Source organism: Callithrix jacchus, chromosome 3 (assembly GCF_049354715.1).
Source record: "Callithrix jacchus isolate 240 chromosome 3, calJac240_pri, whole genome shotgun sequence".
Lineage (NCBI taxonomy): Eukaryota > Metazoa > Chordata > Mammalia > Primates > Cebidae > Callithrix > Callithrix jacchus.
This window is the reverse complement of record NC_133504.1, coordinates 184,908,154-184,929,596: the sequence shown is the minus strand read 5'-3', so window position 1 is coordinate 184,929,596 and position 21,443 is coordinate 184,908,154.

Sequence of the window (21,443 nt, the reverse complement as noted above, 5' to 3'; positions counted from 1 at the left end):
GGACCTAACGGAGGAGGAGATCGGACATGCCTCATCTACCCTCCAGCATTATCATCCACATGGACTTTAAGTTTGATAAGAAATATTTACCGTCTTTTCTCTCTGAAGCCTGCTACTTGGAGGCTTCAGCTGCATGATAAAACTTCGATCTTCACAACCCCGTAGGGTAGCCTAAACATTCCTTTCTGTTGATAATAACTAAAAAGAAAATTTTTAAATCTACCTATGACCAGGAAGTGCCCCAGTGCCACTTGAAATTGTCCTGCCCTTCCAGATCGAACCAGTGTAAATCTTCCATGTACTGAGTGGTGTATTATGTCTCCCTAAAGCAAGCTGTACCACAACCATCTTGGACACATGTCCTCAGGATCTCCTGAGGCTGTTAACCTTGGCAAAATAAACTTTCTAAGTCAATTGAGACCTGTCTCAGGTAGTTTTGGGTTCACAAGCTTTATTGAGCCAGCTAAACACTTAAGACTTTTGTACTTAATATATGCACATTATACCTCAATTTAAAACTTTTAAATATTATTTTTATGCTCCCAAGAGTATCTTATATAGTTCTGTTGATTATCTTTTCTCTGGCTTTATTTTATTATCCTTCCTTTATTTCCCCTTCATCCTGATTTCTTATCTATTCATTTTTATCCTATTGTGTAAACTATCTCAAACTCTTTTGCAATGAGAGAAGTTACAAATTTAAGGGAAGAAAGGCTTGAGTAGGAGTCTGCTTTTTTAAATTAATGAAAGTGATTCTCTTTTTATTGCCTTAGCTTCATTGTTTTTAGTCCTAAATCAAGATCTTCCTCTGTCTGCCAATTTGCAAATGGACCAACTTCTACCAATTGGCCTTAACATATACAAATCAGTCTCATAAATAAAAACAAAAGTTTTCCAGCTGACACAGCTTTGGCTTTCCATCTTCAGATCCCTAGCCCACAGTGTTCTTCTGGCAGTAAAACAAGAAAGCTGTCATTCTCTTCGACGCAGCATAAATTGTCATCTTTCTCTGGTTAAGCCTCAGATGCTTACTGCCAAAAGCAGGCCTCTGATTCATTCCACTGAAATCCCAGAGTAATCTGCCTCGTGGCTGCAACCAGAGATGCCTTCAGCAGACCCAATTATAAATTAATGTTTAATCCTGGCCCAGAGAATGCTGGAGCTGCAATAGCCCACGGGGGCGGCTGAGCCCACCCCTGTGAAGCCCGGGAAGGAGCCCCATTCCCAACCCTGAGCCCCATGGACCCACCACAGTCTAGGGATGGATGCAATTTCCAGGTGACTGGACATGGGGCTCTGCTGCTGATGCCACGTGACTGTGCACAGCCCCTGTGAGCCTCCATGTCCTTCCCTTTCTGCTCGCATAGCAGGAGATGCAGGGTGTAGGCTGATGGACTCAAATATCTTTGCATCCTGATCCCTCAGGATTGCAAGAAGCTGAGCACAGGGACTCTGTTGTGCTCTTCATGCCCAGTGCAGTGTGAAGCACACAGCAAGGACTCAGCCAATGCTTGTTGAGCCATCAAATAAGGACAACACAGAGCATTGCTGAGCAGTTGGATGTGGGCCCTGAGCCGGGGTGGAGGGTGGGGGGAAAGACTCAAATATGGCAGCGGGTTCATGGCTTGAGTAACTGATCAGATGGTGGCCATTCTCTAAGGTAAGCCCCGAGGAGAAGGCAGGAGCATGAAGATGGGAGTCAGACTTCATGATTCACCTGCACCTCCCCACAAGCCAACAGCAGCAGAGGGAGATTCTGGCCTTTGTAACTCTTGGAGCGGTGCCTAACTCAATTGCTAACTCAGTTGCTCCTCATGGGCATCATGGGCCCCACTGCTTCCAAGGGCAGGGTCCTAGCCTTACCCACAGGGGAAATCATCTTTTCTCGAGATGGAAATAGACTGTGGTGTCACCAAAGACAAGGGGCACACATCTGTAAAAGATGGGTCACAGGAAGAAGGGCTGCCAGCCTGCCACTGGTGCTGGGATGAGGTATGGATTGAGGTGGGAGCTCAGGTTCTAGTGGGGCATGTTCACCCATGCTGAGCTCAGCAGACTCGTGAGAGGTTGAACAGAAAAGAGCACCAGCACCCCCCAGGTTAGGACTGCTGCACATCTCCCAACTGCAGAGCTCAGGATACCCAGGGATGAGCCCCTTGCTGCACCATAAATCCATTCTCAGAAAGAGGGGTGGAGCTTCACACTGAGAGACTTGGAGAGGGCCCCGGATGGGGCTCAGACAGGGCAGTGAGCCGGGGTGGGGAGGGGGGTCCCCTCCCTGAAGGCCCAAGCTCCGAGCAACACAAGGGAAAACACAAGTGGAACCAGATCTTGAGTGTCACTCCTAATGGGTTGTAATCCCCTAAGACCCCAGGGGATTGCCCTGACTCGAGTAAGAGCTCTACACTGGGAGATGCTTCCCAGGCAGGGGGTCCAGGGAAGGGCGGACTCTGCCCTGCTGCTTCCCAGGTTGTTACAGAGGAAAGGGTCTGGCGTTGTGGGTGGGCAGTGGACAGGCGCTGCAGAGTGAGTGGCCGCAGCCAGGAGCCATGCTGGATATGGACACTTTGAGAAAGGGCTACCTGCCATCCAGGACTCTCCACACTGCCCCTGTGCCACAATGGGCATGCCCCACTGTGCTTATTGAAGCTCTTCGTCCTCGTGGTGATCCTATGAGGAACATTCTATTACGATCGTTGCCATCCTCATTTTGCTGATCAGGAGCCGGGAGGTAAAAATCAACTGCATAAGCCTCAATGCTAGAAAATAGCAGGGTCAAGATTTGAATCCAAGGAGGTGAACTCCAGAGACCCTGCTTCTAACCTCAGCAGCCCCACTTCTGTGGCAAGCCATGACAACACACCCAATTTGCAAAGCTGCCCCAGGGGCTTGGGGGAAGGGGTCTCAGCCACGCCAGCCCCGACCTGTGCCAACTCAGAGTGGCAGGGGAAAAAAACTCAGTCTGGCCAGTGCCCTCTGGTGCTGACTCTGAACCCTTTGTTGAGGAATTCGTATTGCCTTATTGCCATGAATTTTATCATCTACTCAGCCAGTCCTCAAAAGGACAAAACTTCCCTTATATCCTAAAATCTATGTATTACAACCATGAAGTGTAATAATAATACTTCATGTGAGCTCAGCTCTTGACAACTTATGGACTTTTCACCTCCCCGAATGCATTTGGCTCTCATAGCAACCAGGTACAGACGTTATAGTCCCTTTCATAGATGAGGAAACTGAGGCTGAGAGAAATTAACTGACTTGCCGAGTCTTGTACAGAATACATCAGACTTTTCATCAACAGCATCTAACCTCAAATCCTAGGCAAGTATGACCTCATGCCTGCAAGATTTTCTTATTTGGAGATAAATTATTCAAATTTCTTAAAATTATGGGAAGGACGCAGCTTGGAAATTTTAATATAAGGAACCTACCCCAAACTGTAAGTTATTTCCTTTCCAAAATAGGCTCATAAATGGTTTTGCTCTTTTTATATGATTCTCTGTGATGGAATCTGTTGTAAGTTACACTTGCAGGGTCTACAGCACAGGATGGGGAGGTGGGAAAAGCCTGTTCCCTGCCTCTAAGCCCAGTCCTCAGAGAGATGCCTAGGATTTGCTTTAAGATACCACAAAGTAAGAGGAGTCCTTCCCACCATCTTGCAATTGTAGATTGCTGGGTGACTGAGCCATGAAAAACAATTCTACCCATGTTCCTCCATTGGCCTCAGAGAAGAAATCCTGAAAGCAAATTGTTGTGGTGGAAAGATTCCTGTATGAATGCCAAGGAGTTCCTTCTGGGGAATGGGGCATTCTCATGCTTCCTGAGAAAGTATCCACAGAATTCGTTCATTTCCAGGGTAACTTCAGTGCAGAGAATCATCTCCTTTACAGGTTCTGACGCTTTTGGGGTTGGTGACCATGGATGTGTTACTAAAGTTCTCTGTGCCTCAGTTTCCCCATATAAAATAGGGCATTGGGAGCCACTTCCTAGGGTGGTTTGAGGATATGCAGATATGAATTAGTCTGTCCTCATATTGCTATAGAGGAAGACCTAAGACTGGGTAATTTATAAAGAAAAGAGGTTTAACTATCTCACAGTTCTGCAGGCTCTGCAGGAGGCATGGCTCTTCTGGCTCTGGGGAGGCCTTAGGGAGCTTTGACTCATGGTGGAAGGCAAAACAGGAGCAGGACATGGCTGGAACAGGAGGAAGAGAGAAGGGAGATGTGCTTTTAAACAGCCAGATCTTATGATAAACTCACTCACTGTCATGAGAACAGCACCAAGCGGGTAGTGCTCAGCCATTCATGAAGAATCCACCTCCATGATCCAGTCACTTCCCCCAGGCCCCACCTTCAATAGTGGGGATTACAATTTGACATGAGATTTGGGTGGGGCACACATTAAAACCATATCAAGATATAATAGAGGTTAAACATCAGTCAGCCTTGTCCTGACACATGGCAGGTGCTTGATAAATGTACCTTCTTGAACTTCCAAAGCACACACCCCTCCCTCACCACCCAGGGAACACCCTTGACTCCAGAAAGAGGAGTGAGGACTCTCAAAGATGTAAACATATGGGTGCTTGTTTAGAGAGGAAAGCAAAACACTGCTTTAAACCTAACCTGCTTCCTGGAAAAAGCCAGAAAGGAAACAAGAAAAAGCCACTGCTCAAGCTCTGTCACATACAGCATGGGGGACTCTGCTAAAGCTTCTGCTATTTCTCTGCATGCTGGAAAATTAGGGGAAGAAGTCATCCCTTATTAATTTTTATGCAGCAACCTGTATTCTCTGTTTTACCAACTCAGGGCACAGTGGACACTCCTGAACTTTGCCAGTGAGTCATCAAAGACTTTTGTGTCCAACTAGCAGAGGCTCTTTCCCCTCTGAGGCTACCTTTCCACACACCTAAACCCACTCTACACCTGTATCCTAATTGTTTGAAATCCTTGAAGGCTTGCTCAGTCTAGAAGGGGCCATTCCTGCCTCTGAGGTCCACTTGGAGAAGTGGAGTATCATCTGTTTACTGCTGTCAATTCCTTGCATGACCACAGGTGTCGCTGTTTAACACAAGCTCTGTGCAGCTTGGCTAACATACTTGCTCCTGCTGCTGGGCTATACCTACTTATGGAGGCTACCATGCTGCCTCACTCTAGGCACCAACAGTTCACATCCCCACATCTTTTGCTTAGCTATTGTTCCCTCAAACACACCACTTGCAAGGGTGACTGGGTCCAAAATAATTTTCTGAATGGGTCCAACTTCTGCCCAAACCAGCACCTTTCCTGTGAACACTCTGTGATGGTTGATTTTACACATCAACTTGGCTGGGCCATAGAACCCAGATATTTGGTCAAACATTTTTCAGGATGTTCTATGAGGGTGTTTTGGGATTTTGAAATCTAAGTTGGTGGACTTTGAGTAAAGCACATGCCATCTATAATGTGAGTGGGCCCCATCCGAACAGTTGAAGGCCTCAATAGAACAAAAAACTAACCTCCCCACCAAGCAAGAGGGAATTGTGACAGCAGATGGTCTTCAGTCTCAAACTGCAACATCTTCCCTGGGTCTCTAACCTGAAGGCCCACCTGGAAGATTTTGGATTTGCCAGCCTCTGTAATTTTGATTATGTGAGTTCTGTAAAATAGTTTATTTTAAATCTATAAAATAAGCCTCTCCCTCTCTCCATATCTCTCTCTCCCTGTGTGCATACACGTGTACGCTCGTACACACACACACACACACACCCTATTGGTACTGTGTCTCTGCACAACCCTCTATTCTGAAATTGAGACTTCAATCTGACTCTCCTGACTGTCAAACAAGTTCTCTTTCAGCCTCTGATGTCTTCTCCTGCCTGCAGCTCATAATCAGGTGACCTCGGTTTTTCCTGACAGTAGACTGGGTCGCTGGGCTTTGTATGCAAGATGGTAACTTCTACTCCATTGTCTGAAAAATGAAGGCCCATTTGCCTTATATGGCATTGACAAACGAAGAGAGATCCCTCAAAAAATTTTTTTTCCTGGACAAAGATTATCTGCTCTGAGATGAATTGCCCATCTTATAGGAGCAAAAAATCCCAGATTAGCTTCTAGTAATGAAGCAATCACAGACAGATCAGTTTTGGGCCTGCTAAAAGCACTTTGCATTTCTCACCTTATTGAATTCTCTGCTCATGCTAGGAGGTGGGCATTTTACACGCGCAATGAGAACACCAAGGTGAGTCACTTCTCCAAGGTCACATAGCCGGTTACTGGCAAAGTTAATATGCCCCTTGTAATTCATAATAATGTTTTAATAAAAGTGTTATTTCTTAATAGAAGAGTAAAGTTGGATTTGTGCCTTAATCCTCAGCCCATCTTAGCTATCTTGGGACCAGACTACACTGCAAACTTTTAAAACCATTTCTGGATTGATCAGCCAAGAACAAAACAGCTTCTAGGGAGTGTGCTTAGCAATGCCAAGCTATTAACTTCCAGCAGAAGTCAACCATGATACTAAAATGAAAGTTTGATAATATCTATTGTTTATCATATTGTTCCCCCATCATCTCTTTATGATGAATGGATGGAGGCCCAGAAATCCTAATTGCCATGCTTCTTCCAGATGGGAAAAGTAATAATTTTCTCCGTTCTGCCTTTTTTGTATTTGAATGAAGTTTATGGGGAACTAGGAGTTGATTCCAGCCGGTTCTTATGGGAAAGCAGAAAGTTCTGACCGTGTTCCAAATCTTTGAGATCAGTCTGCCATGAACTAGATATGTGACATGAGGAAGGTTACTCATCTTTCTAAGTCTCATTAAAAACAAGAGGCAGAAACAGACACCTCTAAAGTCCCTTCCAAGTCTGACGATCCATCTGCCTCTGGTTCTGCAGATGCCCCTAAGGGGTTCAGCCAGGGGCAAACAGCTGCTCTGCAGAGATGGAGGCCCTGACACGGTCCAGTATGGGTAACACCTTCACAATTGGAGCATTTACAAGGCCCAGATGCTGATTCTGGCTCTAACGCCATTGGCTACAAAATTTGGACAACTCATTTAACATCTTGGCATTTCCTTATCTTCATTTTCCACATTGGTAAGGTAGAGATGATAATGCTGGCTGAAAGCTTACTATTAAAAAATATGAAACAGCTTCTTTTAGAAGGCCATAAAGCTGCAAGGCAGAGTGCCTCACTGAAAGAAGCACTTGGAAGCAAGTTTGCCTGTCTGCCAAGTCCTTGACCACCGCAGGGTTTCTATGCAAACACTGCCCTCCCAGCACACACTGAGTCCAGGCTGCTGAGGGTGACTCCTCTGTCAAGGGTCCTCAGCCCCCCAAGGAGCTGTACCAGTCCCTGCATCCCTGATCCAAGAGGAGGTTCATGGGATTAGCCAGAGAAGGGGAACATCACAGAGGGACAGGGTGTGAGGTCTTTAGCCTCTACCCTGGCTGCCACGGCTTCCTCATCTGTGTCTGATGCACGTTTCTTGAAAACTAGAATGTTTTCTTTCTAGGAGCTTGGGGAACTCTTTTCTCACAGACCCAGGAAGGACTAAAACTGGAAGATTTCTAAGATCCATTTTCCATATCAATGTGTATCCTTCAAAATGCTAATCCCCACACATCTTACAAGCTCCCAGAGAGAGGGAAACAGAGAACCTTATGGCCAGTAGTCCCAGGGCAGCTGTGTCCAGGACAGCATAACCCCTGTTCTTCCAAACAACAGTCCCTCTAGCAGAGAAGCAAGAAAACCAGCACAACATGTGCTACCACCTCTGCAGTAGGTTCTTCTCTGAGCCTTGAAGGAGGGTCCCCAACCCCTGAACTGCAGACTGATAACAGTCCCTGGCCTGTTAGGAGCCAGGCTGCACAGCAGGCAGTGATCAGCTGGCCAGTGAGCATGACTGCCTGAGCTCTGCCTCCTGTCAGATCAGCATCATTTGATTCTCATAGGTGCGTGAACCCTATTGTGAACTGTGCATGTGAGGGACCTAGGGTGTAAGCTCCTTTTGAGAATCTAATGCCTGATGATCTGAGGTGGAACAGTTTCATCCCAAAACCAGCCTTCCTTGGTCTGTAGAAAAATTGTCCTTCATGAAACCAGTCCCTGGTGACAAAAAATGTTGGGGATCGCTGCCCTAGAGGACAGAACTTGTTTGAAGAATAGGAGAGTCATCTTTAGAACTGGGGCAGGCTGGGGTGGTGGCTCACGTCTGTGATCCTAGCACTTTGGGAGGCTAAGGTGGGCAGATCACCGGAGGTCAAAAGTTCAAGACCAGCCTGGCCAACATGGTGAAACCCTATCGTTACTAAAATACAAAAATTAGCTGGGCATAATGGTGGATGCCTGTAATCCCAACTACTTGGGAGGCTGAGATGGGAGAATCACTTGGACCTGGGAGATGATGGTTGCAGTGAGCTGAGATTGTGCCACTGCATTCCAGCCGTGGCGGCTGAGTGAGACCGTCTCAAACAACAACAACAATAAAACAAACCGGGGCAAAGCATTGGACACTCATCTACAGTTTCCTCTCCTTCCCTCCCTGTCTATTCAGGCATGGCCAATGGAAGCACTAGCCAGTGGGGCTCCAGTGGCCCACCAGGAAGTCTATACTAAACATGGATGTTTACAAAGGCAGATTTGCAAAAATGAAAAATATTAGTCTGCACAAATGGCTGCCCCTACTGTTCTGTGGGCTGATTACCAATAAGAATTGTTATTGTATAGCCCATAGATTTTGCACATAGGCAATGAAAGCCAAATAGCAGGGACCCAGGGGCTAACTCCAGTATGACCCAGTTTCTGGCTTGAACACCTGGGTAGATGGTGTCATATCTCAGACGGGAAGCCCTGGAGAAGGAGCAGTGGCCCAGGGATAATTGGAGAAAGACATGAGTTCAGTTTGGGACTTTGAAAGTCTAACCACTCAAGCCAATTACTAAGAGAAAGGTGTTCAATGTTTACTGAGTTCATTGTTCACTGAACAATGTTCATTGTTAAATGTTACTCAGTACAAGATACAGTTCTGGGGATGGAGGATTCATTGACAATGCAAAACTCACATTGGATGATATAGTTACCTTGGAACTTACATCACCCCCAGGTAGTGGGAAAATGATTTGGTAGAAAAATGAGCATACAGAATTTGGGTCACGTGCACTGGCCCCAGAGAGGCTGTGTTTTAAACCAGGAGTCACTGAGTCACCTTGAATTGGCAAAAACACATTTATCCGCAATGAAAAAACTGGGAGAGTCATAAGACAAGCTGAGGTCAGTGGAAGAAAACTTCCCTTATTGTGCATATTGCTACAGGAGAAAGAGAAGGAGGCGGGAAAGAACAAAGGGGGACAGGCCAAGAAAGTCACTTAACTATTGCCGCGAAAGCGAGGGTAAAAAGTACCTTGCTTTCTCATTCCACAAAGGAGTAAAATGAGAAAATGGAGGCAAAGACACATTGCAAATTTAAAAATTCATCCCCCGGTGGTAAAATATTATAACTTTGTATTTAAAATAAAATATCTTTAAAATATATATTTTTTTATTTCAAAGTGTATAATAGACCCTTACAGAAAGTTGTTTACTTATCAGTTCATCTCTAGGGCCGTAGTCTCCGTGTTTTTCTCGATTTGGTCCTCATTTAGTAAAACAAATTTGCACCATTAATATATATTGATTATTTTCTTTATAAATTCAAGACGTGTCCTACTATTATGGGCTTATATACCAAGGTACAATAAGCCACACAGGGCACAACTTTAAGAAAAGCTACAGAAGCACTAGAAAGATCAGTGATTGAGGGGGCTGGGGGTGAGGAGAGGGTGGGATGAGTAGCTGGGGAACGGGAGAGTCTCAGGGCAGCGAAATGATTCTGTGTGGCGCTCTCACCAGGGATCCGCGTCATTGCACAGCTGTCCACACCTATAGAGCGCACCACACGAGGAATAAACTCGAATGTAAATTATGGATTTTAAGTTATAATAAAGTAGCAATATTGGCTCTTGTCTGCTGTAATAAATGCATCAAGAGAATGCAGGACATTGATGCTAAGAATTTTGGGGAGCAGAGTGGTGATCCAGGGGGGTTCTGAACTTTCCATTCAATTTTCCTAAAAACCTAAAATTGCTCTAAAGCATAAAGCCTGCTACATTAAAAAAAAAAGGTTTGGCTGACAAGTAATTTTGTTGAAGAAGTTCACGTTGTTTTAAAACATGTCAAGCCTCCTTAAAATGTGTTTTCAGCCACCCCAGTTTATGAATGTGACCATCTGCACTCATCTGAAGACACAGCAGGCCAGTCCAATCCGGGTGACAACCTGTAAGCCAACTCCATTTGGACATCGTGAAAATCCATTTCTTAGAATCCTTTCTATCCCAAAGTGAATTCGGTATGTCTTCCTTTCATCACCCGTGGGGAGTTATTCTAAGAGGGTGGTCTCCCAGTTCTTTCTGCTATTTCTGGAGTTTGAAATCAACTCCATGTGGTTATTGTGGAGAGGAAGGTACATGAAAGCTTCATGAGTTTCGTTTCATGTTTCAGAATTCAAATATTTCAAAATCAATTATTCAGCTTTTTGGTGGAGTCTTCAAAACACGTCCTCTAAGTCATAACAGAGGCTCCTGTGGGGCCGGGGAGGGACCCACATATTGGTTGTCATTCAGACACGGCCCACAGGCTCATGGCTGGTGCATCTCATCTGCCCAGGGGCACACACGTAGACGTTTTTCTTCACTTGTGTTACATGCTGTCCTCCCCCTTTTTTCCTCTCCTAATCACCCTCCAAACACTGGGAAGAGATTCACTACTACACCCTTCCCACAGGAACTACCCTTCCATACCCTGTTCTGTCCCCGGGACACTCGCAGGCACAAATCTGTCCAGATGCCAGTGAGAAGAGGCAGCTGGTCCCCAGGCACTGTCCTGCGTGGTTTACTTATCAGACAATCTCCAGAGGTGTGTATCATGACCACCCCATCGCCAGATGAGGGTACTGAAGCTGGAGGTGCTAAGGTGTGCTATGCTTTAAACACAAGCAGCTGGTGACGTGCTGGCTTGAAGCTCTGCCCTGTGCTGTTAGAAGGGAGAGGGCTCAGGCTTGGAGACAGGCAGGCTCGGGCTCTAATCCCGACCCTGGCCAGGAATGAGAGCAGTGCCCACCTATTAACTGTCTCCCAGTGTGCCAACCATTAACCCACTGTTGTTGAGCATCTACCCTGTACCTGGAGCTGTTTTCTTTTCTTTTTTTTTTTTTTTAGACAGAGTCTTGCTCTGTCGCCCAGGCTGGAGTCCAGTGGTGCAATCTTGGCTCACTGCAACCTCTTCCTCCTGGGTTCAAGCAATTCTGCCTCAGCCTCTTGAGTAGCTGGGATTACAGGCACCCACCACCACACCCAGCTAATTTTTGTATTTTTAATAGAGACGGGGTTTCACCATCTTGGCCAGGCTGGTCTCAAACTCCTGACCTCAGGTGATCTCCCTGCCTTGGCCTCCCAGAGTGTTGGGATCACACCTGTAATCCCAACACCTGCAGCTGTTCTATAGGATTGGGCATGTTGGTCTGTGAGGAGTTTATATTCTTGTCGAATGAAACAGACAGTACCCAACAAACAATATCAAGAAACGAGAAGCTGCACATGATGTAAGAAGGTGCCGCATGTTCCCGGCTTATGACCTGAGCCGCTGCACCAGGCCCTGTGCACAGAAAAGACTCCAGGTTGGTTTAATGCTCTGCTGTCTCTCTCTTGGAATTCTAAATCATGTTTGAATAAGGGACTCTGCATTTGCATTTTGCCCGGATCCCTGCCGATTATGGAGTCTGTCCTGGCTCCAGGACGGGAGACAAACTACAGTGGCTTGGAGGGGATTGGGAAGCCTGGGGAAGAGTGGGTGTGGCCTGCAGTGGGAGGAGATGGTCCAGCAGGCCTGCTTCAGGAGGCAGGAGGGGCTGCGCTTGGTTCCCAGGGCTGCCGCGCCACAGGACCACACCGGATGTCGTCAGATATCACAGATTCTCTTTCTCCCCATTCTGGAGGCCGGGTGGCAGCAGAGTGGATTCTTTCTGCAGACCGTGGGGGATCCTGCTCCAGGCTCTCCCCCAGCTCTGGTGCTTGTCAATCTCTGCCTCCTCCTTCCCACAATGTCTCCCACCCGCCGTGTGCCTCTGTGCCCGAGTCTCCACACAGCCTTCTTATAAGGACACCATCTGATATGGTTTGGAAGTGTGTCCCCTCCAAGTCTCATGCTGAAATGTGATCCCCAGTGTTGGAGGTGGGTCCTGGTGGGAGGTGACTGGCTCATGGGGGTGGATCCATCATGAATGGCTCAGTGCCACTCCCTGGTTGATGACTGAATTCTCGCTCTATTGGCTCCTGTGAGAGCTGGTTGTTTAAAGGAACCTGGCATCTCTCTCTTGCCCCCTCTCCTGCGGTGTGCGCACCCACTCCCACTCCACCTTCTGTCAAGATTGGATGCTTCCTGAGGTCCTCACTGAAGCAAGTGCCAAATGCCAGGGTACTTGTACAGTCTACAGAATCATCAGCCAAATAAACCTCTTATCTCTATAAACCGTGAATGTGAATGAACAAACACACATCACAGATTCTCTTTCTCCCCATTCTGCAGGCCTGGTGGCAGCAGAGCAGACTCCTGCCAGCCTCAGGTATTCCTTTGTGCCGATGCAAAATGGACTAAGACACCTCCCTACTCCAGTATGACCTCATCTTAACTTGGCTATGCCTTCACAGACCCGATTTCCAGATGAGGTTGCATCCATAGGCACCAGGGATGAGGACATCAATGCAAGCCCCATCAGGGGGCGAGCCCCATTTCTATCAGGGAAGGTGCTCTCAGCAGAGGGAGCTGGCAGCACAGAGGTCCTGCATGTGCAGCCACAGGTGAGCGTGCCCGCAGAAGCACAGAGCCCAGAGCAGAGTGAGCGAGGGCAGGGCACAAGCAGAGGATGCCAGAGCCAGGCGTTTTCTGCATCATCCCACTGTGAGGCAGCTGTTATTATTCCCATTTTATTGGTGAGGAAACTGAGGTTCAAATCAGTCAATGAAGTAACAGACACACTCTGTGGTACACCCCAAAGGACCTGAGGCAGAGAGGTAGAGAACCTCTGGTCTCTTTGTTCGTTCACAAATGGAGTACAAAGACCCAGTGAGGAGAAGCGATTTGCCGCAAATTGGAACGTCCACCCAGGCTCTTGCCTCTTGTCCTCATGGACCTGTGAGAGATCTTCAGACCTGCCGAACTTTTAGGCATTTTGGAAGGAGACAAGACCACACCAAACTCCACTCTGCTGAGGAGTACGTGATGGGAAAGAAAAAAGCCCTATCTTTTAAGATGAGCAAAGCAATCAAGGAGCAGCCTGTGGGTGGTGGGAGGACCCTGTGTGTAGGGTCCAGAGAGTCCTGTTTCCCTCCAGCTCACACTCATCAAGAGACACTCATTCATTGACACAGAACAGTTCGGGTGAGTGGCTTGATTGGGTTCCCCTGGAAGCAGGTAGTGAGATGGGACTTGGAGCAAATAGTGTGTTTGGGAGGTGGTCCAGGGAAGCCGGCTGAGGGAGGACAGCATGAGATAGGGAAGGAGAAGCCAGCAGAGAATGCCAATGCTGAGTCACCACTGTGCTACGTGGGCTCAGTCCTGTGGGGGACCCTCCAAGAAATGGAGAGGAACCCACCTAGTACTGTTCCAACAAGCCATGAGGAAGCTGGGGTATTCATGGTATGCATCCACCCACTGCTGTCTTTCACTGGGGGATGTTAAATTCCTAGACCTCCCAGCTGCCCTGCAAATAAACAGACCAGGTGTCAGGGCACCCCAAAAGGCCCCAGGCAGAAAAGTGGACTCTTCTGGAATTGTCCACCATGGCCACAGGAGAGTTCGGAGGAGCCCAGGGGTGGCACCGGGCATCAGTGACTGGCTGCCTCCGGTGAGTGGAACGTGGGCTGAGTGAGGACAGAAGGAGAGCCATCCCCTGAGTTATACTTCACATGCGAGCCATCCCTGCCTGGTACACAGCTGGGGTGGAGGAGATGCCAGGCACGGAGAAAGAACTGAGCAGTAAGCACATTCCGTCAACTAGACCTGCTGCGTTCTGGTGACCGTGCACACGCTGGGGACCTATTCCATAGTGCCAAATAATTAATTAGTCATTGGATTCAACCTGTTGATGCTTCCTGAATGCCTTATCTGTGTCAGGCCTGGTTCTCAACAGAGAAACATAAGCAGGTTCTTTGCCCCAGGTGGGAGAGATAAATTAAGAGATAATGCTGTGAGATAAACGTTGTGACAGAGAAGAGCCTGGACACCAGCAGAACGGAGGAGAATCCCCTGCCACTAATGTTGCATGGGGACATGGGGATAGGGGCGGGGAGTTAGGGAACATATCCAAAAAGAAAGAAGTTAAGCTGGATCCTGAAAGTGGAGAGGAAATTCACATAGAGAATAAGAGGAGGAAGGATGCACCTGCTGCTTCCTGTGGAGAGGGAGCAGGTGGAGGCCGGGGCGACCCCACATTAGGACACCCTCTGGTGGCTCCTCCTTCCCTATCTCATCTTCTCCTCCCTCAGCTGTGGCGGAAACAGCGGGAACAAAGGTATGCAGTCCCAAAAGTCAGATGATCTGCCCACACCCTCTCTGCGGTACTGCAGCAGTTACACATGTGAACATATGTTTCTGTCTCCCAGTCAGGAGGGACAAGAGCCTGGCCTGTGCGCAGCTCTGTCCTAGCACTGAATACAAGGCCAGGTATATAGTAAAATCTCCTTTGTGCATGTGGATTCTCCACTCTTGGATAGAATCCTGGAGGTTTATCTAGAATAGAAACACAAGAGGCCAGTACCTTTTTCGGGCTGTGGACAGAGGACACCTGTGAAATGCCTTAACAGCTCATGCATGCAATCTGGCCTAAACTGTGGAGTGAATCCCACCAGTTGCCCACCCCTCTCCCTGAGATGGATGTATTATTCCTGGTCACTGTTCTCCATCTCCTCATCTGAAATAGGGATGGAGATGGAGAAGCCCACAGAGAATGTGCTAACACGAGGTCACCACTGTGGCACCTGGGCTTAGTCCCGATGGGCACCCTCCAAAGAATAGAGTGGAGTCTCTTAGAGGAGGACCTCACTGCAGTGATGCAGGAATGTCGTATGAGCACATGCTCCGCACAGTTCTCAACAGATTCTGTTTACTGGGCAAACTGACAAGCAAAATCAGCCACCCCGAGAGAGAAAAGGAGAAACAGACCTGCCAAGTGGAGCCATGGGCAGAGCGTATGACCCAAAGGTTCTTAATATCCTGAATGTCATGTGTTCTTTAGCAGCCTGTGTAAACCTAGGGATTCTTCTCAGGGGAAAAAAAAGGTAACATATAAAATGAAATAGGCTGGCGTGGTGGTTCACGCCTGTAACTCCAACATTTTGGGAGGCCAAAGCAGACAAACTCCTGAGGCCAGGAGTTTGAGACGTCTGTCCAACATGGCGAAGCCCCGTCTCTACTAAAAATACAAAAAAAATTAGCCAGTCATGGTGGTGCGTGCCTGTGATCCCAGCTACTCAGGAGGCTGAGGCAGGAGAATTGCTTGAACCTGGGAGATGGAGGTTGCAGTCAGCTGAGATGGTGCCACTGCACTCCAGCCTGGGAGACAGGGCGAGATTCTGTCTCAAAAAAATTAAATAAATAAAATAAAAAAAACATAAAATAAAGTGAAGAGGATTATCAAGGAAGGCAATTACATTAAGATACCATTATCAAAACATTAAAAAATACATTTGTGAAAAAGTAATATATGTGCTGCGTTCTTCACCACACTACAGGGCACTATTGGCATCAGATCTCCAGTGCTCATTGTGAGGCAGTGATAGGTACAAATGGTCACAGCATGTGAAATATCTGTGATTTCTATTTGTGATGAATTCACAGGCATTGCTAATATTGCTCTGGTTTGTCATCTATATTCATAAGTGGAGGAAATGCTAACTTTCAATTCAAGATTCGTAAAACTAAAGATGCAATCCTTTTTATTCCAGTTTAAGTGCCTCCTGAATTCCAGATACAACCCTTGAGCGTCTGTAGCTCCTAGGCTGGAAATCCTTGCTCATCCTATTCTGAGAGCAGTGGCTTCTGCCTGTTGTTTGCATGAGATATCTTTCCTTTCCCCATCATCCTAATAAATCCTCCTTCGATGCTTGAGGGAGCCTGTGAGGTCTCTGTTACTTACAATCAGAAGAAACTGGTTTAAGCCTCTGTCTATATTTCTATTCTTGTGGGGTTTTTTTTTTTTTTTTTTTTTTTGAGACAGATTTCGCTCTTGTTCCCCAGGCTGGAGTGCAATGGCGCAATCTCAGCTCACTGCAACCTCCGCCTCCTGGGCTCAGGCAATTCTCCTGCCTCAGCCTCCCAAGTAGCTGGGATTACAGGCACGCGCCACCATGCCCAGCTAATTTTTTGTATTTTTAGTAGAGACGGGGTTTCACCATGTTGACCTGGATGGTCTCAATCTCTTGACCTTGTGATCCACCCGTCTCGGCCTCCCAAAGTGCTGGGATTACAGGCGTGAGCCACTGTGCCCGGCCCTCTTGCGGTTTTTAAACAGCTTGCATCCTCCTTCCAGCTCATGAGCATCAGGATGGTCTCTTTCTCTGTTAGTTCATGAGTACGTAAGAAGCCAGAGGAAGAGCCTAGCATGGTGAAGTCCTTCTGTGACCAGACATTAGGCCGGAGGACTTCCCACAGCCCTGCCAGGCAAGTGCCCCATTTTGCAGATGAGGAAACTTAAGACTCAGAAAGGCCAGAAGACTTGCCTAAGGCCACGCAAGTGAAAGGAGTGAAGCCAGGACTCAGTTTCAGGTCTGACTCAAAGTCCATTCACTCTCATCCCTTATCTCGTTGGAACAAAAGGACTTTACATTGTATATGTTTTTTATATCAAAGTATGTGACTCTGTTTAGAAAATTGGAACTGCCCATCATTTTGTAATAATTGTATTGTATTGGGGGAAAATGATACATACTTAGCCATCTCTTCGAATTTGAATGCTTCAACAGGTTGCTATAGATAAAATACACACAGAACACACACACACACATACACACAACGGAGAAGGACTTATGAAGATGAAGGGAGAGATTAGAGTGACTGAGCTACTGAACAAGGAACCCAGGACTGCCAGCCACTGTCGGAAACTGAAAGAGACGAGGAACCAGCTCTCCCTGCAGCCTTCATGGGAGGGTAGCCCTGCCAACTGCTTGATTTGGACTTCCGGACTCCAGAGCCAAGAGAATAAATTTCTGCTGTTTCAAACTGTCAGTTTGTGATAATTTGCTAAGGCAGCCACAGAAAACATACTAACCCCAACCAATGAAAATTCTGACCCACTTTCTCCCCACCAAACAGAACAGAGGCTTCTGCTATTCTCAAATTTAAGAGTTCAGCACGCTTCCCCCGTCGGAACAACTTAATCATCTGTCCACGGCACAAGGACTACATCAGCCTTGCATACCCTATATCCCCAGAGTGTGGTGGATATTTATTGAATTGCATTATACACCTTTATCACTAATCACTTGGAATTCAGGCGTCAAATTCATGGATTCAGATCTCAGCTCCGACACTCACATAGCTTGGTAACCACAGCCCACTAAGTCTCTGACTAGTCTCCACTGACTCCTCTGTTTCCAGGGGGATAGTTATGATCTCATAGGGTTGTGATGAGGCTTCTGTGAAGTTCAGGGAAAGTTCCTAAAGCAGTGGCCACTGCTTGATACAAAAGTCTCTTTGCTCCAGCTGGGCATGGTGACTTACGCCTACACATTTTGGGAGGCCGAAGTAGGCATATCACTGGAGACCAGGAGTTCAAGACCAGCCTGGCCAACATGGTGAAAACTCATCTTTACGAAAATTACAAAAATTAGCTGGGTGCGTTAGCACATGCTTGGAATTCCAGCTACTCAGGAGGCTGAGGCGTGAGAAACACTTGAACCTGGGAGGTGGACGTTACAATGAGCTGAGCTCACCCCACTGCACTCCTGCCTGGGTGACAGAAATAGACTCCATCTCAGAAAAAAAGAAAACAAAACAAAACTTCGCTCTTTTCATCAATAATTAATCATAAAAAGAAGAAGAATGGTTCTATTATTAATAGAAGAAAATACTTCTAATAGAATTAGAATAGAATTATTCTTCTATAATAATTATAAAAAGAAGGAAAATGGTTGTATTATTAATAGTAGAAAAAATCTGGGTGAGTACTGGAAAACTGAGTTTGTTTTTCTAAAAAAAGAGTGTTTATTTACTTTATAACTCTAGACTCTTCAAATATATAATTAGATATACAGTTTAATGTAGTAAACCCCCTAATATATTCCAACCCCCTAAATTTAGCAAATATTAATACTCTGGTATATTTACTGCTGATTTTTCATAATGTTCCTGTATTGTGTTTTTCTTGTTTATAGGATTTCTAGATATTTCTGAGTGATAATTTGTGCCTTGTCGTCCTCTCTCTCTCTCTTTCTCTCCTCCCTCTCCCTTGTTTTTTTAGTGTTGGGGTCTGGCAACATTGCCCAAGCTGGTCTCAGAACTCCTGGCCTCAAGCGGTCCTCCCACCTCAGACTTTCAAAGCACTGGTATAACACTGTAATCCTCTTTTTCTTAATCAGTCTTACAAGACCATTATCAATTTTATCAGCCTATTCAAATCTCAAACATTTGGCTTTATTGATTCTATTGCACATTTTTTTTCTATTTTAGTAATTATGACTCTTGCCTTTGTTATTCCCTCCCTTTTGTGTCATTCATGTTTATTTTGTCCTTTGTGTAACTGCCGTGGTCTAATGTTTGTGTCCTCCCCAAAGCTCATGTGTTGAAATCCTAACACCTAATTCAGATAGGTGTACCTGAATACGACAAAGAGAATGAATCCAAGCTGGAAAATACTCTTCAGGATATTATTCAGGAAAACTTTCCCAACCTAGCAAGGCAGGACAATACTCAACTCCAGGTAATACAGAGAACACCACAAAGATATTCCTCAAGAAGAGCAACCCCAAGGCACATAATCATGAGATTAACCAGGGTTGAAATGAAGGAGAAAATACTAAGGGCAGCCAGGGAGAAAAGTCAGGTAACCTACAAAGGGAAGCCTATCAGACTTACAGCAGATCTCTTAGCAGAAACACTACAAGCCAGAAGAGAGTGGGGGCCAATATTCAACATCCTTAAAGGAAAGAACTTTCAGCCCAGAATTTCATATCCAGCCAAACTGAGCTTCACAACTGAAGGAAAAATAAAATCTTTTATGAACAAGCAAGTACTCAGAGATTTTATTACCACCAGGCCTGCTTTACAAGAGCTTCTGAAAGAAGCATTATACATAGAAAGGAACAACCAGTATTAGCCTTTCTAAAAATATACCAAAAAGTAAAGAGCATCAACATAATGAAGAATTTACAACAATGAATGGACAAAACAGCCAGTTAATATCAAATGGCAGTAATCCTAAATTTAAATCGACTAAATCCCTCAATCAAAAGATACAGCCAAAACCCAGAGGTATGCTACATCCAGACCCATTTCACGTGCAAGGATACACAAAGACTCAAAACAAAGGGATGGAGAAAGATTTACCAACCAAATGGAGAGCAAAAATAAATAAATAAATAAATAAATAAATAAAAAGCAGGAGTTGCAATTCTGACCTCTGATAAAATAGATTTTAAAGCAGCAAAGATATAGTGGTTAAAGATTCAATGCAACAAGAAGACTTAACGATCCTAACACCCAGATACATAAGACCTATAAAGAGACTTAGACTCCCTAGACTCCCACACAATAATGGTGGGAGAGTTCAACGTCAGTATTGGATGGATTAACGAGACAGAAGATTGATGGGCATGTCCAGGACTTGAACTCAGATCCGGAACAAGTAAACTTGATAGGCATCTATAGAGCTCTCTACTTTAAATACATAAGGTATACATCTTGTCAGTGCCACATCACACGTACTCATAGGTTTAAATGAAATATTGATCGGCCATTATTAAGCACAATTATTGGCATAAAAGGAGTTTTCAATACCCATTTTTAGAATAAAGCAGCATTCCCGTTCTCTCTCCTTCTTTTTCTTCCTCTTTCTTCCTCTCCTTTACTCTTTTTTTTTCTTTCCTTCTCTCCTTTCTAAAAAAAAAAAAAAAGAGGAAAAAAAAAAAAAGAAATCCTAACACCCAAGGTAATGGAATTTGGAGGTGGGGCCTTTGGAAGGTGATAGGCTATGAGAGTGAAACTGCTCATGAACGGGATTAGTGTCCTCATAAAAGAAGCCCCAAAGAGCTCATTTGTTCCTTCTGTAATACTGATGCAACACGAAGGCATGTCCACAAACCAGGAAGCTGGCCTTCACTGGGCACTGAATCTGCCAGCACCTTGACCTGGACTTCCCAGCCTCCAGAACTGTGAGAAATAAATTCCTGTTGTTTATAAGCCATCCAGTCTATGGTATAATGTGATAGCAGCCCAAATGGACAAAGGTACTAACTTACTTAGGTATTCACACAATAGCCTCCCTCTAAGATCTGGGTTCAGGACATGCCTGTAGGATCAGTCCCTGTAAGGGAGGGAAACCACCAGGGCAGGGCAGAGGGGGAAGATGAACTTCCCCAGTGCAGTCCTAGCAAGGGCCTCTGCCAAGTCCAAAGGGTCAAGTGCTGGTACTGGAATACGCCATCTGATTCAAGGGGTGCTATGCGTCCTCTTACATTCTGTATTTTTCCATGTGGCATCCATTAGTCACAGGCCAAACTGACGGCCAGAGTTGTTTCCTGCTGTCCTGAGATCCAGAGTCCGTTCTGAACCACTTCCCCATCTAACTCACATACCTGTCAATATTTCCCTGCCCTAAATCAATCCAGGGCTGGGTACCAGACAACTAGGACAGCCCCTGTGGCCCAAGGACTGCCAGAATTATTCAAGCTAGACAATCCTAAGCCATTGCCTTGCCTTCCCTTTCCTGTGGAAAGTCAATAAAATCTCTTGTCTAGGCTCTGTCCTCACTTCTGAAGTATGTCCTGACCAATACTGGTGCTTCTCTGAGTGGCCCTGGGTAACACAGCACTCTGTGTAACAGAGGCCCCCTCCTCTTGAAAATCATAAGCAATGAAAATCTATCAAGGAGACCATAAACCAAACTGTTAATAGTCATTTCCTCTAGAAAATGGGATGAAGGGGTGATATTCAAAGTTTTTTAATTTTCTTTTGTATTACTTGAATTTTAACAGTAATTATATATTACATTTGAATTGAAAAAATTTATAATCTTAGAAATAATAACAACACATTCTTCTGCTGCTAATTAAAAAATAAAGAAATATAAATAAAACAAAAATCTTTCAGGGGCATTGGCCTCTCTGTGTCAGCACCCAGTCACCTCCATAAATTCAAATCCCACAGGTATGACT